The following is a 15768-nucleotide window of genomic DNA, read 5'->3' as shown; positions in this document are numbered from 1 at the left end:
CCGCATATACTCACTGGTGATTTCAATGCGCATCACCCGTCATGGGGCAGCCGTAAAACGACAATCGAAGCACAGCGCTTATTAGATGTTGCTTACCAGCACGGTATGGCTGTACTTAATACCGGGGAACCAACGTTTTTCCGCAAAGGAGTTTCAAGTGCTCTCGACATCACTGTAGTTTCCTCTGTACTGCTTTCCAGAATAAGCTGGTCTGTGGACATTGAATCCCATGGCAGCGACCACCTGCCTTCTTACATAACACTCCATGGTGTTCCAGTAGGTCATCCAAAACATCAGGTACGATTCTCCAACTGGGATGTTTTCGCCACAGCAATCTAAGAGGGCCTTGGTTCAGTGTTGTGCTACGATGACTTCGTAAGCACGATGGCTAGGGCGCGCAAAAGGAACAGGCAGACTTTCATATTACCCAAGTCATACAACGTCGCCGACGCAGAGTTTGAAAGGCTTCGTGCCATACACCGGCGAGCAGAAAGAAGAGCGCGCTGACCTTTGGCACCTGAGGATATTCGAGCATCCAGACGCCTGCAGAAGCGTATTCAGCGCCACATGTGCAAATTAGCTAAGCGTGAGTGGACATCCTTCTGCTCAACGTTGGACCCCAGCAAGCCGCTTACCAGAATATGGAGTTTGGTCAAAGGTCTTCGCTCACCACCGACGTGTCTCCACCCATTTAATTCGATTTCACTGCGCAATAAGCTCAAAATCTTAGACGTGGCAGAGATGTTCTGTAGAAAAGTTGCGGCTGCATCAACGTCACCTACGATACTTACGCTCCCTGATATTGGACGCCCATCCGATAAAAAGCCTCTTATTGATGACCCATTCACCCTGTCGGAACTCGTCATGGCTTTATCATCGGTTAACAAGTCTTCTTCCCCTGGCTCGGATGGCATAACCTACACTGCACTCGCTCATTTAGGGGATGCCGGGAAGAGATTTCTCCTGGACATTTTCAACCAATCCTGGATGACTGGTCGCCTTCAGCCTACCTGGAAGACTGGTCCCATTGTGCCAATATTAAAACCAGGCAAAGATCCAACAGACCTTCAGTCGTACCGACCTATTGCACTTTTGAGCTGTGTAGGCAAGCTCAGAAAAAATGGTGCTGCTTCGATTGGATTGGGACCTCACCAACACAAATGTTTACCCGCCACAGATGTCTGGCTTCCAAAAGGGCAGGAGCAGTATTGATAATGTTATCGCCCTTGAAAATTGTGTCAAGCGCGAAAAAGCACAGCGTAACACCGTGTTAGCGCTGATTTTGGACGTCAAGGCTGCGTATGACTCGGTCACGCATGACGCTGTCCGCTTTCAAATGAATTTGTTAGGTATTGGAGGCTGTATGTATGACTGGCTGTCAAATTATTTCAGCGACAGAACCCTCTTTATGGCCACCCCTGACGGCGACACACCGAAGCACAACGTAACTCGTGGCGTTCCGCAAGGTGGAGTTTTGCACTTGTTAATATCTCCCTCATAAAATCGAAAAGTGTTTGCGACGACCTGTCGCGATTTCCCTATACGCAGATGACATTTGCATATGGTGCTCCGGGCGCAATCGGCGTGTGCTCCGTGCGAGGCTTCAGCGGGGAATAGATTCCATCCCAGCGTTCCTTGCGGCGCGAGGTCTCGAAATCTCCGCTACAAAATCAGCGGCAATCGCTTTCACGAAGCGAGACGTTACACGGTATGAGCTCACTGTAATGGGAATCCCAATACCCTACGTCGCAAATCACAAATTTCTGGGCGTTACATTTGACAGATTATTGACATGGACACCACACATTCGAAGTTTGAAGGAAAAGTTCGCATCATTTTTGAACATATTCCGAATGCTTTCTAGCAACTCTGGCGGCTGCACAGTACACTTGCTTCTTTGTCTATACGACGCACTCTGCGAAGGTCTACTACGCTACAGCCTGCCTGCCTTGTTTCCCCTTTCAGCAAGAAATCTAAAGGCTTTAGAAAACATGCAGGCGCGCATACTGCGTGTGCGGCGTCCCAAAAACGACATCCACTGTGGGGACTATCATTGAATGTCGACGTTTGATGCTGACGGCACTGCGTAAACAGGAACTGCTTCGTGCGGGTTTACGGTTTGTGACAAGACAACCAAACCACCCATTGGCTGAGACCTATGCTCCAGATCTGGAAGACATCTTGCCGCAACAATACCAGGCCCCATCTCTGCCTTCCTACCCACTATGGTTGCTCCCACCCATGAGTATTCACACAACCGTGCCAGGAATCAGTCGAAGAGCAGATTTTCCCGCTACAGCTCTTAAGTTTTAAATGCAGAGCATTTCAGTAACTCACGATGTCACCCGCGTTGACGTCTGTAGTCCGCACCGCACCCCTCCCTACTATATAAAAAAACTACTATCCGGCGCCCGGTTTGGATCCCTCGACCCTGCGGGCGGAACGCAATGTACATGGTACTCTACCCACTGCGCCACAAAGCCGACAAAGAATGGGACGCTCCCTAACGCGCCTTATATCGTTGACTCATTCAAATTACTGCTGATGAGCGCTCTCTCGTCAGCAGTTGCCACAAGTGCAACAACATTACCGTAACGCAAACTACTTAACTTCATGCGCCCCCGGAAATGCTCTGCATTTGATCGTGCCCCTCGCGAGGAGGATGTTTCACTGCGTCTTTCTCGGTCGCGGGACCCGTGGCGCCATCTGGCGGAGGCGCGGCACAACTCGTAGCACTTTCTTTGAAAAAGCGCCTCGAAAGCGCGGCAAATATGAAATAGGGATGACGCGCTTTCGAGGCAATCCGCCGACGCTGCAGCTTTGTGTACAGACTCGGCGGCGAGAGTCCCGGTTTTTTTCATATGGTCGAACCTGACAGCTCGGGGACCGGGGCTGCAGCCCCCGTAGCCCCCACCTTAATCCGGCCCTGATTTGCCTCTGCGTGCAATTACGAGCGGATACGAGTTGGTCGTTGGTCATATACCTGAGACTGCAACGTTACGTGATTGCCGTAGTACTGCTGTCATGCGGTAGCGTTTATCCCGGCAGTAAGAGAATATGGTGTCCCAGACTGTGCCCCGCCGCAGAATAAACTTTCAGACACTCATTCGGGCTGGCCTCGGCTGCTCGCACGCAGCTGCTCGCTTTGTTCACCCCAGCGAGCAGACGATCAGGGGTGTTCGATGCTTGCCCATTTAAAACGCCTAGGAAAACTTATTTTACAACGGTTGGGGCACTTAACCTTTTTTATTATTATTTGTCAACAACACCTACGAATACGAAGTGCTTCTGGGTATCTGATATCTAGTAACAAATTTTTCGTTAAGTATTTAATAATTTACTAACTCATTTTCCAGCGGGACCAAATAGATTTTCCAACAGTGGGGAGGAGTGTGCTTATCGATCCAAACGCCACAAACGAGAGCCAGGCAATAATGACAAGCTACAAGAATCTGATCAGAGTGGCTGCGGAATTTCTCCGACCTAACATAAGCGGCCCGCAAAGCGACGAACTTGCTGAGCAACTGGTACAGTTTGAAGGACAGATCGGCAATTTAAGATATTGACATCTTTTTTTTTCATCCAAGGAGTGAGCATGAAGTAATATATGGCTTGGGCACAGATTGAAGAAGCACAAAAGTATTAGGATTAGATATTCGAAGCCATCGGTACAGGGTGAAGTGGGTGTGAGAAACACGTAAGCTCATAAAGACTTACACTCAGCAATATCTTGTTAACTGAAAATAATAAAGCAACTAAAATTCGCGATTTTGAGTTAAGGAAAATGCCAAAATCTGTGGCCAGATACTTCGTTTGGGAGGAGGTGCTGGTAACAAAACCTCCACCGCAGAGGAAAGCTTTCGTAATAAAGGAAAAACTAACCGCAGCAAAAACGAATTTCCATTACTGAGGAAGAAAGAACTGCGTAATACCCGCCTAAAAACGGAAGAGGCTCTTTTGCTGAAGTTTGCTATTCAGCATAAGAAAACTATATATACATAGAGACTTCCCATCCACGAGAAAACCTGGAAAGTGGGGCAAGATATGGGCCCTTTGTTCACGTTGCGAAGTTCGGTGGACGGCTGGGGTGCGGGGGTACCCGGGAGGCGAGATGCACGAGGCGTGGTCTTCGCAGGGCAGGGTGCCTCACACAAAGTTTCTGCTTTAGCTTATTTAGCAGTGGCTGAAAAAATGTCATGTTGACTCAAACGTGGCATAGTACTGGGTTGGCCAAGTTTTATAATAGCCATAGTGAGGGCCACCACCAAGCGCTGTCGTCGGAACCCAAACTAATCTAAGCGGGACAATCTGCCAGGGATATCCGTACCGCTCGGCGGTATAAGTGTGCGCGCTAGGCGCCGGAGTTCTTTCCAACGCGCACCGCGAATTCCCGCCAAGGGAGGTGTCAAGGAGCTAGATATTGCAAACACACCGGGTGCGTACCAGTATCCTCAGGTGGCGTTCCAGGGTGGCTCTTGCGTTGTGGTGATGACAGGAAAACACGGTAGGGTAGATGTTCACTATATCCTGTATTTGTAGCACACGTTTGTTTATTTTCGAAGCTGTCGAACAGGAGCGGATGAATGAGCGTTACTGTACGGTATGGTGAACCCGGTTTGAAACACAATAGTGTGCAGCAAAGCATTCCGCACTGTAAGGAACCCTTCTGCGCCGATTACCACTCTTCCCTCGTTGTTTAGGTGCAGGTAATTGGGTCGGGAATGATATTTGTGCGAACTACAGCCATATCGAGCACAGTATCGGACGGTCTGGCATCAACAAACATCACCGCAGGGGAAGTAGAAGCAATGGCCATAGAAAGAGCAACCGCGATACCAAACCGATAGGGGATCATTTCGGAAAACAGGTCAAGTATTTCTTAATTGATGTAACTTCCACGGTGGTCATATGGTGGTAGATAGCTGGGGGGGGGGGGGGGGGGGGGGGGGGGGGGCTGGTGAATTGCTCATGTACGCTACAAGAGCAACGTAATTTGAGTTAAAGGCTGCCTTTAGAGGCGGGCTGGACAATAAGGGTAAATTATTGAACTGTGTTTAGCTGTGCTTTCGGTTGGAGAACTAGGATGTGCGTGGTAGCTGGTAGGCCAGTTGTTACTTGCATAGACGGTTTGTGGATTGACTCGAAAAGCACCTCTTCTGACTTCGTGAGAGAGTTGTATTGCCCCCATGCATAGCTGATGAATGGCTCGGACCGCAACGCGGACTTCTTGAGAAATGTGACGGAACAGGTGCAGTGATTAGGATGCTTTATGCTCTTCACAGAAAATTCAAGAAGCCAAAGAACTCGAGGCTGCCGTATCCAAGTCCAAAACCCGTAGAGTGGACCCTGTTCGTATAGGCGTTCCTTGAATACAACGGCGCAGGGAAAAGCTGCTAAGCAGTGACAGCCCCATATATTGGCCGCGGTAACTAGTGCTGTTTTATTAGGAGAGAGGGTGAGGCCGAGATACCTGCATCAAGGATTGCTATCACCAACAGGCTGTCGCAGGTTGCCCTTTTTTACTCTGCAACTGCTACACAGAAAATACGCCTGCCATACTCTTATATATACTGATGGCTCAGTCACCGAAGGTTCCTCAACAATTGCTGTTTATATTCCGGCGTCGCAAACCACAATCTCCAAAAAACTCAGCCACAGCACGTCATCTACAGCGACTGAGCTCGCTGCGATACGTGCGGCACTTCAATACATGACCACCCAGCCAGCCAATCAATGGGCAATTTTTACAGGTTCCCGCGCGGCCCTTCAATGCCTTCAGTCGTTTCCTAATCAACAGCTACACTGGGACATTCGTGTTTTACACTACCAACCCGTCAGTGCTCACCACCTCATGGAACTCCAGTGGATTCCGGCTCATTGCGGTGTATCAGGCAATTCAACGGCAGACGCTCCAGCTTCCCATGCTCACAATCACGAGGTTCCTATTGCGGCCGTACCGTTCTCCAGGAAAGATGCGGCCGCACTGGCGTCTTATGTTGGGCGGCAGGTACAGCTCTCCATATGGGCGGCTCCATTACGCCGCTATGCACCACTCTACTCCCTTCACCCAGAATGTACTTTCCAGTTACCGCCTGGTCTCAACAAGCACGGCGCAGCTGTCATACACCGCATACGTTTGAACGTCGCCTACACACGCCTTTTCCGTTTTAAGCTTCAGCAGACCGGCTCACCTTTGTGCGAAGACTGCCATTGTCCAGAAGACGTCCACCATGTCATCTGTGTGTGTAGACGATACGATACACCCAGACTCTTCTAGACAGTGACTTTGGGCAAACTACCCACATCATGTCTTGCGCTGCATGATGTGCTTGGCCCCTGGTCATCTGCTAAAATGGCCTCACGTGTGACGAAAGCCTTTCTCAGCTTCCTCCGTAGTTCAGGTATCGTCAACACTCTTTAACAGTAGTGAACATCGGTGATACGTGTGACATAGAACCACGTTCCTCATCTTAAAACTCTTAACCTCTGTGGAATGTTAAAGTGAACATTTCGCGCGTGTATGTCTTTATCATGGCTGCGATGGTAACGCTGAATGTGCCGCGTTCCCGTAAGACTACTCCGTGATCTCAGAACTCCGTCAACTTGAAGCGAACATTTCCTCGCGTATACTTCAAAATTTTTTTTATTACCAAATTCCTAAACTTGTTTGCGACTCCAGTTGTCTCCATACTTTTTCTTTTTCTGATATTTCCTTCTTTCTATCTCCCCTTCTTGCTTTTATTTTTCTTTTCGTGTTTTTTTTCTCAATCGTTTCATTTTTCACCTGATGTAGCATGTCAGGCTCTTTGCTGGATAAACCTCGTCAGTATTATTAAAATATTCTCTCTCTCTCTCAAGGGATACAGCGGGTGGGAGGCTGTGTTTGTCTTGAAATTTGGGTTATATGGTTAGCCTGGTGTAGTTCATTCGATGTGATGTGTATTACCGATCTGAAAGAGTTTGCGGTGAAAGGCACTGTGGCAAGCCCTAAAACAAATTTGGGTGCTTGTCGATTGATGATGTAGAGATTAACAGGTCGCTATTTATATAGCTGTCTAGGGGGTGCCGTATGAAGTAGCTCGCCAGTATTCCCGGTTTGAGGTAGACTGCACTTCTCCTTTATGCCATTGGTGGTGGTGGGTGATATGACGGGTGAGATATGTAATCTTGAGGAATCTCCACCAGAATCTTATCATCATCGGCAGCCTAATTATGTCCGCTGCAAGACATAGGCATAACCAACATATGCTCCTTCCCTATGATGAGCGAGCCTGATCTTTGCCTCTGAATATTCCCATGTCGTCCCTGGATCGAGTGAATGGCATTCTTCTTCTTCCAGACCCGTCTCTTTGTAACTCTAATGAACCTCGAGGTCCTCCGGCTACCAAACAGTCGAGAGAGAGCGGAGAGCGTACGTCAGATGATAATGAGGGCTTTAATCGAACTGGTGCACGTGGAGCGCGAGCGCGTGTCACCGCTTCTTTGTCACATGAAACTGATGATGATGCAGCGTCGTATGCTACCGCGTAGAAGAGGAAGAAGTTCCAACACTCTCCCCCGCCGACAGATGATGTAAGTGGGCCAGAGTAGAATGGTCTTTGCTGAGTGAAGCTATTGACTATATACTTCTGCAGACAAAGCGTCGTCGAATGTCCCTGTTACTAGTCGAGGAGTGTTATCCGGAACCTCTTCCGAACTTGGGTCAGGATGTCTCGTACTCCCCCATGGTGGACCTGTGCGGGAGCGTGCTAGATCACGGGCGAGGTTAAGTTCCTCCTTTCTTCCTTCTTTCAGGTGTGCACCAGTCGTTGCGTCGTACCTCCTCCCGAGATCGACACCTTTTTATAGTTCTTTCGTTGAGCTGCGGAGCCGCACCGTCGCAGCATCAAGGTTATACCCTAGGTCAAGGCTTGGTTTCCACGGGAAAACCCCTTCTCGCTCGTTCGTCTGTTCGAATGCTTTTTCAAACTTTGTCCTCATTAGTTGAGTGTCTGAGTTTTGTGCGTCGTTGCCGTTTACGCCGATGTTTCCAAAGGCCGAGTAACGGTTCAAGGACTTCAACTCCTTGTTTTCTTCCACGCCCGTTCGGGGCATGATAGCGTTGGCACAGTGCGTAACGCTTTCTCCTAATGGCAATGGTCCCTGAACAGTCCAGCCTAGCAAGGTTTCGACGGCTTTGACAGTAGTGTTGACTGCCTTTACGTTGCCTGTCACAAGATACCAGTAGTGATCTGATCCAATCATTATCGATATTTTGGTTTCGCAGTATTGTTGTGCGCAGATTGCCCTGGCATCCAAGTGCATTCCTTCCATTGTCTTGGTGACTTGGTAGTCTGGTGTGGGAATATGGTCTTTGCATATTTCGTATATTTCAAGTGCTTCAATCGGCACACGCTTTTCTGTTATTGCGGCAACGATGAAGTCACGCACTTTTCTGATGGTCCTTTTTGTCTTGTGCCTTCCGAAGACCTCCACAGTCAACGGTTCCTCTCCTAAAACCTCGCATCCTCGCAACTCTCCTGAAAGAATCGCGTCAAACACGATTCGCTCTTCAAGCTATCGCAAGGGTGTATGACCCACTATGTTTTCTATCGCCCTTCCTTATCAAAGCCAAGATCCTGCTGCAAGACATCTGGCTAGAAAACCTTAATTGGGAAGACCCCCTACCACATCGACTGCGAAGCATATGGCTCAAGTGGGCGGAAAAAGTAGCCCTACTGCACGATGTAGTCATCCCAAGATTTTTAGGCATCGGAAGGGATGGCCAGAACCGCACATTCAACCTTCACGTCTTTGCACAAGCAAGTGAGTCGGCTTACGGAGCCGCGGTCTACCTAACCATTCACGATGCCAGCGGCAGTGCTCAGACAGTCCTTCTCTTTGCAAAGATCAGAGTTGCACCACTGAAAACGGTTACGCTAGCACGACTTCGAATTGATGTCTGCGTTAATAGCGGCACGCATCTACAGCTACATTAGAAGAACTGCGAACTCAACATCGAAGAAGTTACGTTTTGGTCAGACTCGCAGATTGCCCTATGCTGGATTAGAAAAGATCCATCGACATGGAAAACATTAGTGAGGAACAGGGTGCAAGAGATCCGGAACCTGACGGTTTACACACGTTGGCGCTTCTCTCCAGGAAGGGAAAACCCAGCCGACCTACTGACAAGTGGCCTTTCTTCAGACATCGGAAGCATCGAACTTCCTTTGTGCGCAGCTGTTTTTTTCGCGTGAGGTTCCATTCATCGAAGTCGCAGACCTCTGAACGATGCTTTCTTAACTGGCAGAACAGGCACCGCTGAGTGTTGTTCGCTGAAAGGTGTAGAGGCGACGTGGTATGTACGTCACAGCATTGCTGCTTTCTAGGTGGCTCTTCTGGGGTCACAGCGACGTCGGGGATCCTTACTCCTGTATGGTGCTCTATGGCTTCTCGACACTGAACTTGATGGACGATGAACTGGAGAAGCTGCTGAAGCTCTTGTTCGGGCTGTGCTATCTGGTTTTGACGGTCCCTTATAACTTCAGTTGAGGTAGATGCCGTTGTTGAAGGTGTCGGTGGGATGAAGCGGTTGTGAAACTTCAGAACCATGTCGCATGGCAGTACTCTGAGGAGGATCTCCCGTAGCATTAGGCAGTAATTACCAGTACTAATACCAAGTGCCTTCAAACTTCGCGCGTGTACTTGAACCTCGTCATATAGCCGTCGAAGTTGATGCACGTTCGAAGACGACGAAACTGATTTCAAGTACAGAAAGCCTCTGAGGTGATCTTGAACGGTGAGCCTTTCGTCACTGAACCCCTTCTTTAGGATGTCGATGGCATCTTTGTAACACTCCTCGCTGGCCTGGAGTTCAGAGATGGCCGATGCGGCAGCAACGGTAAGGAGGGTGTTCAAATAGTTAAATTGGTCTGCAGTGCTCAGGTCGTCGTTATTATGCACGGCCGACGCGAACTGCATCCAAAACAACTGCGAGTTTTTCCGGTTTCCGTCGTACTTTACAAGGTCAAGCTGAGGAAACTTAGCCTTGCTGGCGGTCGGAGTCTGGGAACTCGGCGGTCGTGTAGGTCTGGATGCGAGAGCGTCTTGCAACCTGAAGCGGAGGGCCGCTGCCGTGTTCACGACCTTGTCCCCATATTTGCCCGCGTCCGACGTCTTGCTGGGCTGTCTGGTGTCTCGTTAGATATGAGGTCGTCATGTTTCTCTATCTGCTGATGGAGCGCTTCGCTTCGTTCAAGCAGAACGCTCACCTCGGACGCCGAAAGTCCACGTTGCCCTCGCAGGCCTCTTCCGCTTCGGTTATTATGCTGTCCAGTTGTGAGCGGAGGCTCTGGCGACGTCGGAGTAGCCGTTCCATAGCGGTCAGCTGGTGGCGGGGTTTCTGGGGTCAAGGTCGCCGGCGCCGCGTCGGTCCAAAGGGCTTGCGCTGCTCCGGGCGTCGAGTACGTAGGCCTTTGGATTTCGAGGTCCTCCGGCTGCAAAGCCGTGGAAAGAGAGCGGAGAACGCACGTCAGATGATAATGAGGGCTTTAATCGAACTGGTGCGCGTGGAGCGCGAGCGCGTGCCACCGCTTCTTTGTCACATGAAACTGATGATGATGCAGCGTCGTCCGCTGCCGCGTAGAAGAGGAAGAAGTTCCAACAGTAACCATTCTGCTATAACGGTGGTCAACTGTTGTGAATTTCTCTCACTACATTGCCTCTCCAGTATATTCGTTTTTCCAGTTGAGACTTTGATATCCTACACTAAAGTTGGCCCATCATCAGTAAGCTAGTTTCTCGTCTCTGAGAGTTACTTCTAGGATCCTTCGTTTCACAGCCTGGTGAGCCGAACTAGGTACGTTTTCTGTCCAGTTAGGTAGTAAGCATCAAGTTTCCACTCCACATCACATTACCGGGGGCACACCTTGGTTGAATACTATTCTTTTTTATTATAGAAGTAGAATATTTTGAATATTTTGAAGAGTTGGGCGAGTGCACCCCCGCCCATCCCCATTCTGCAGCGGATATTTTTTCAGCCGTTTGGATCAGCAGAGACAAACTGCCCAACGCCCTCATAATCTTCACCATGTGTGAGAAGGGCACCTCCTGCAGAAGAGGGTGCTTTCATCATGTTCGTTTATGATTACTTGAGAATTCCTATTTTTGCAGCCCCACGGCTAACCCTGATGATTCTGTTTCCTCAGAAATTCTGTCAGGCGCTTTGCCGACACGCTGAGCAAAGGAATCGTGTTTACTAGCACCATGTAAAACGAATATTCTGCGTTTAATGACAAATCTGTTATCCGGTCAGTTTTGAAATACGGCCTCCAGGCATGCCGTGTCGGCGAAATGTTTTTTTTTCTGTCATACTCCCTCGCTAATGGCAAACTTCTCGATTTTAGATGCAACGCATCTCATGCTCGCCCCTCTGTCTTTCCTGCGTCTGTCCGGCGCTGTCCGCATAGCTGCGCCTCTCCTCCTCTCCTTTCTCCGATAGCGAACACTCTCCCAAACAGCTGCGGGTTGGCGCAGCGCTCTCTCACTCCTTTGCTAGGCACCGGTGGGCGGCGCTGCACTCGGCGCTGCGCGCGCTGCGCATGTGCAGTACTCTATCTCTCCGCGCTCTTCATTCCTTCGGGCGCTGTGAATATAAAGCGGCATGCCGCGCTCCGACGGTCTCAGTCGGCGGTCGTCCGCGTTACGCTTGCACTCTCTCGCAGTACTCGACGATTGTTTGATGCAACCGTCGAGCACCTAACTGTGCACTTTAAGGACCACAAGGCACTCATTCTCGTCTGCAATAAAGCCGTACCTGAGGATACGTGTACTGCATGTGCATTGCATGTATAAAATGGAAAATTACGCCCACCTCCCCTTCGCGTGAGAATCCCTGCTATAAGTGTAATCAATACGATGGGAAACGCAAATTTAACCCCCCCATGAGACGCGTTGCATCACACTAGGGTTCCCGCGAGGCGAGGTGGCCGTAATTTTTTTTCTTTGAAGGTCTACTCTACGCAATGAATGTTTTATATGCCTTCAGTTGAGACTGAAGGGTTAGGCTTAAGACATAGTGTCCTCGAGGGAAGGGAGCGCCCTATTGGGTGACTTGGCTGTTTGCAATAAAGTTTGGACCTCGGCCCGGCGTGCGTTTTTATAAGACTAGAAGGTTGGAGATCCCAGTGCCACAAGGGAGGCCAGGATTTTGGAACTATGTGCCCGATATTTTAGTGGCCTCTCGCAAGGGAACCTTCTAAGAGCCCACCAATCTCCAGTTGTCTAAGACGTGAGGTCATTCACGGGTACGGTATACTGTAGTTGTACGATCGTCTCCAGAGGGGGTGTAGTTGGAGCATGTCTATGGTAAAAAGTTGTTGGGAAACACGGAGCCTTGAAATGTGCCATGGCGTCTGGTTGAGTATGTGAGTGAGCGCCTGTGTCTGAGGGACAAGGGTGTTGGTGCGATCAGTAAGGATACTCAGAACTTGCTGGCACACCCTTGCGACACAATGGGCTGCTAGGTTCCCTTGGTGTCATCGGCTTCGACATGTGGCCAAAGGCGCAATTTAAATCTACCGCATAAATGTTTCGCAGTATGAACTTTAAACGTAGTTTCTCTGAACTTTAAGAGAACATCCTGCGCGTAAAAGTAACCGCAAAATTCAGCATTACGTTTCCGAAGAGGTAGTTACGTTCCATTGGTGCAGTAATTTGGTTGCTGAGGACTTGCTCGTAAAACGTGCCCAAGCAGGCGTTCAAGGAAGGGGTGGAAATGTTATAAGGTAGTTGGTATACCCCGTGTGGGGACTGAATTATTGTTGGCTGGTTTTTACACGCGAGGGCGCAAAGAGTGAGTCGTCCTGCTGTGATTATCGTCGTCTAACAAAGTAGGTCAGCTCGCAAAATCAAGGTTTCGAAAGAGCTGGGTTATGCATATAAGGTGTTTTCGGGGAAGAATTGCGAGTCAGGGTTTGGGGCGCACTGTATGATTCTACGAGACTAAAGGGGGTGCATAAATGCAGGGTTTTTTACCCTTTGTAATAAAGAAATGAGTTTAGGCAGGTGGATGTCATTGCGCCCGCGTATTTGGTAAAACGTTTTGCCAGCAGCTAGCTTTCTCTAAGAGGGCGGTTGCAGAAACATCTACCCGCGAGGGAAGCCTGGTGTGATGCGGCGCATGCATATGCGAAATGAGAGAGTACACGTGTTTTAGCGACCACCCCCCAGCTCTTTATTACATTTAAGAATGATGACTTTATGAGCAGTAAAGTGCACAGTGAGCGGTTGCCGCAGCAATGGTCGAATGTTGGTTTCATCGTCGATGTTCGAGAAGAACGAGAGCGAGCGCTGACTGAACCGCTGCGGAGGGAAACCCGGTTTATACTCACAGCGCTTGAAGGAGGGGAGACCAAGGGAGAGAGTCGCGCATGCGCGCACATGCGCACTGGAGCAGCTGTTAACGCAGCATTAACACAGCGACGCGCGCGCCAACCTAGTGCGCCAGCTGTCGTTATGCTAATGCGCCGGAGTGAGAGTGTTGCGCACAGCTGTGGAAGAGACTAACGGAGGAGAGTCTCGCATGCGCAGGTGGCGTGCGGACGGACGCCGACGACGCAGGAGGGACATGCCTCAGAGCAAGAGATGCGCCGCATCTAAAAACGTGCGGAAAACCCTCGTTATCATCACTCCGCCACATTAACGCTTGTCGAACACGCGCTGTGCAAGGAGAGCAAAACTTTCATTTGCTACAATAGTTCGAAGGGGGATACAGTTTCTATGCCTTGGCGCAAGAGGTGGACACTGACCGTACTGTCGTAACACCGTGGTTAAAACAAAAAAACACGGGTGTAACTGCTAGCTGGAACAAACCTATAGGTGCTGTTTGCGTTCTTTGGTGCGCGAAGAATATGCGATCTTTCAACATCGTTTGTGACAGTATCCTGAACGTGGCCGATTATCTGATTACTGTAGCTGCACATCATGAGTCTGCCACCGTGAAAAAGTGTGGTTTCACACTCTAGAAGAGTTATTCGAAAAGTAACAACTGTCCGGTGGAAGTCATGAATTTTTGGAGCAATACATTCAGTATGCAATGGAAGAAAGCCATTGTTCTTTCACTGGGGACAGTTGGATGGACGATCGAAATTAATAGGCAGACACTACTGCTACTACTCAGTACATTACCTACAAGTAGGACTTAATCTGTAACCTCCCTTTTCTCAGCGTGGCAGAAAATATCATAAGCAAGTGTTCAAACTTAAGGTTTGTAGAGACCATTTTGGAAAACATTGAGTTCGTAACATATCAACGCTACACGATTCATAATTAATTGTAATAAATAATAATTCATAATGCAGAATTCATTGCTCTCTCCGAGTATTGACAGCCTCCTCCGCGGTAGTGTTGTAAACGTGCATCTTGTTCAGCCCCTTTCTGGTTTTCCACGCACCTAAGAAGATAAAAACGATTGGGGTGTTCCTAAAGCAGAGCCAGCTTTAAAAAAATGCAAATTGTTCTGCATCAAAAAGCACGCGATTGAACTTCAGACTGGTCATAATAGCAACGTCATGATATCATGATTGTAGCACTGTGCGACGAGATTTATTATCTATTCACGCCCGATACAATTCAATAATGGAGCTCATTGAAAGGGCTTCTAATGAACGTTGCGAATTTCTTGCAGCCCGTCAGGGAGGCCAGAAAATCAAAATAGGAGAATACGGCCTCTAGTACTACTCTACTTCCGGTGGCTGAAAAAACATATATTTTTTGCTCTCAAAACACTACCAGTGCCCGTAAAACGGACGAGACCAGCCGAACAGGTTTTGGTAAGCAAACTTCAAAATAAATAATTTCAAGGCGTTCCCACCTCTTCAAGGTCACATTTCCAGCACCTCTAGGCCCTTGCTCAACAAAAAATAAGTTGCCTTCACAGCACTGTGCAGGAGAGGATATTCACCTTTCCCGTGGTACTATATGCTGAAAACTATGCCTTAAGGAAATGAATGCGCCCGCAGCGAGGAAAGCGAAGACTTCTTGGTGAATTGCAGCACTGGTTACATGACGTTGAGGCAGTAGGTGATGTTGACGAGCTGGTCAAAACTACAACACAGTGACTGTTTGGCTGTCTCGGAGGGGAGGTGCTTAAGGAAACGACCCGCTTGCATCAAGAAAAGCGAACACTTGGTGATTATGTGTGACAATTCTTTAACAGTTCTGAAGTGAAGATATTAATATTAGATAAATATCGGAGCAAGTCAATATGACATGTTGCTTCTCTTGCAAAAATGTTTTTAGATGCAACGCATCTCTTTAACTCGCCTTGCCCGCGTCGTTGTCGTGGCGTAGTCCGCATCCCTCCCCCATTCTTCTCGCCGCGGCAGCTGCGCGCTCCGCCGCTCTCACAGCTGCGCCATCTGTGCGTCAGCGCGGTCAGCGCGCAGCTTGCGCTCGGCTGCGCTCGCTCCCGTCGCCGTCTCAGCTGTGCGTTAGCGCGCAGCTTGCGCTCGGGTAAAAATTTACACCATCTTCCCGCGAGGGGAACCACGGGGTAGATGCGACGCATCGGGGGTGAATATGCTGCGTAAATAGGATACAGAACCACAGCAATCCACACGCTGACATCTCTAACATAACGGAAACGCAACGGCAACCCCCGATGCGTCGCCTCTACCCCATGGTTCCCCTCGCCGGACGATGGTGAAAATTTTTTTACGCATACGTGTGCAGGTAGCGAAAGAAACGCTAGCGTTACTAGGTTTGTAATACACAATTAAAAAAAAGCGG

Source organism: Haemaphysalis longicornis, unplaced genomic scaffold (assembly GCF_048455015.1).
Source record: "Haemaphysalis longicornis isolate Haplotype H1 unplaced genomic scaffold, Haemaphysalis longicornis Haplotype H1 scaffold_146, whole genome shotgun sequence".
Lineage (NCBI taxonomy): Eukaryota > Metazoa > Arthropoda > Arachnida > Ixodida > Ixodidae > Haemaphysalis > Haemaphysalis longicornis.
The sequence above is the reverse complement of the archived record's forward strand: the minus strand, read 5'-3'. Positions refer to the sequence as shown.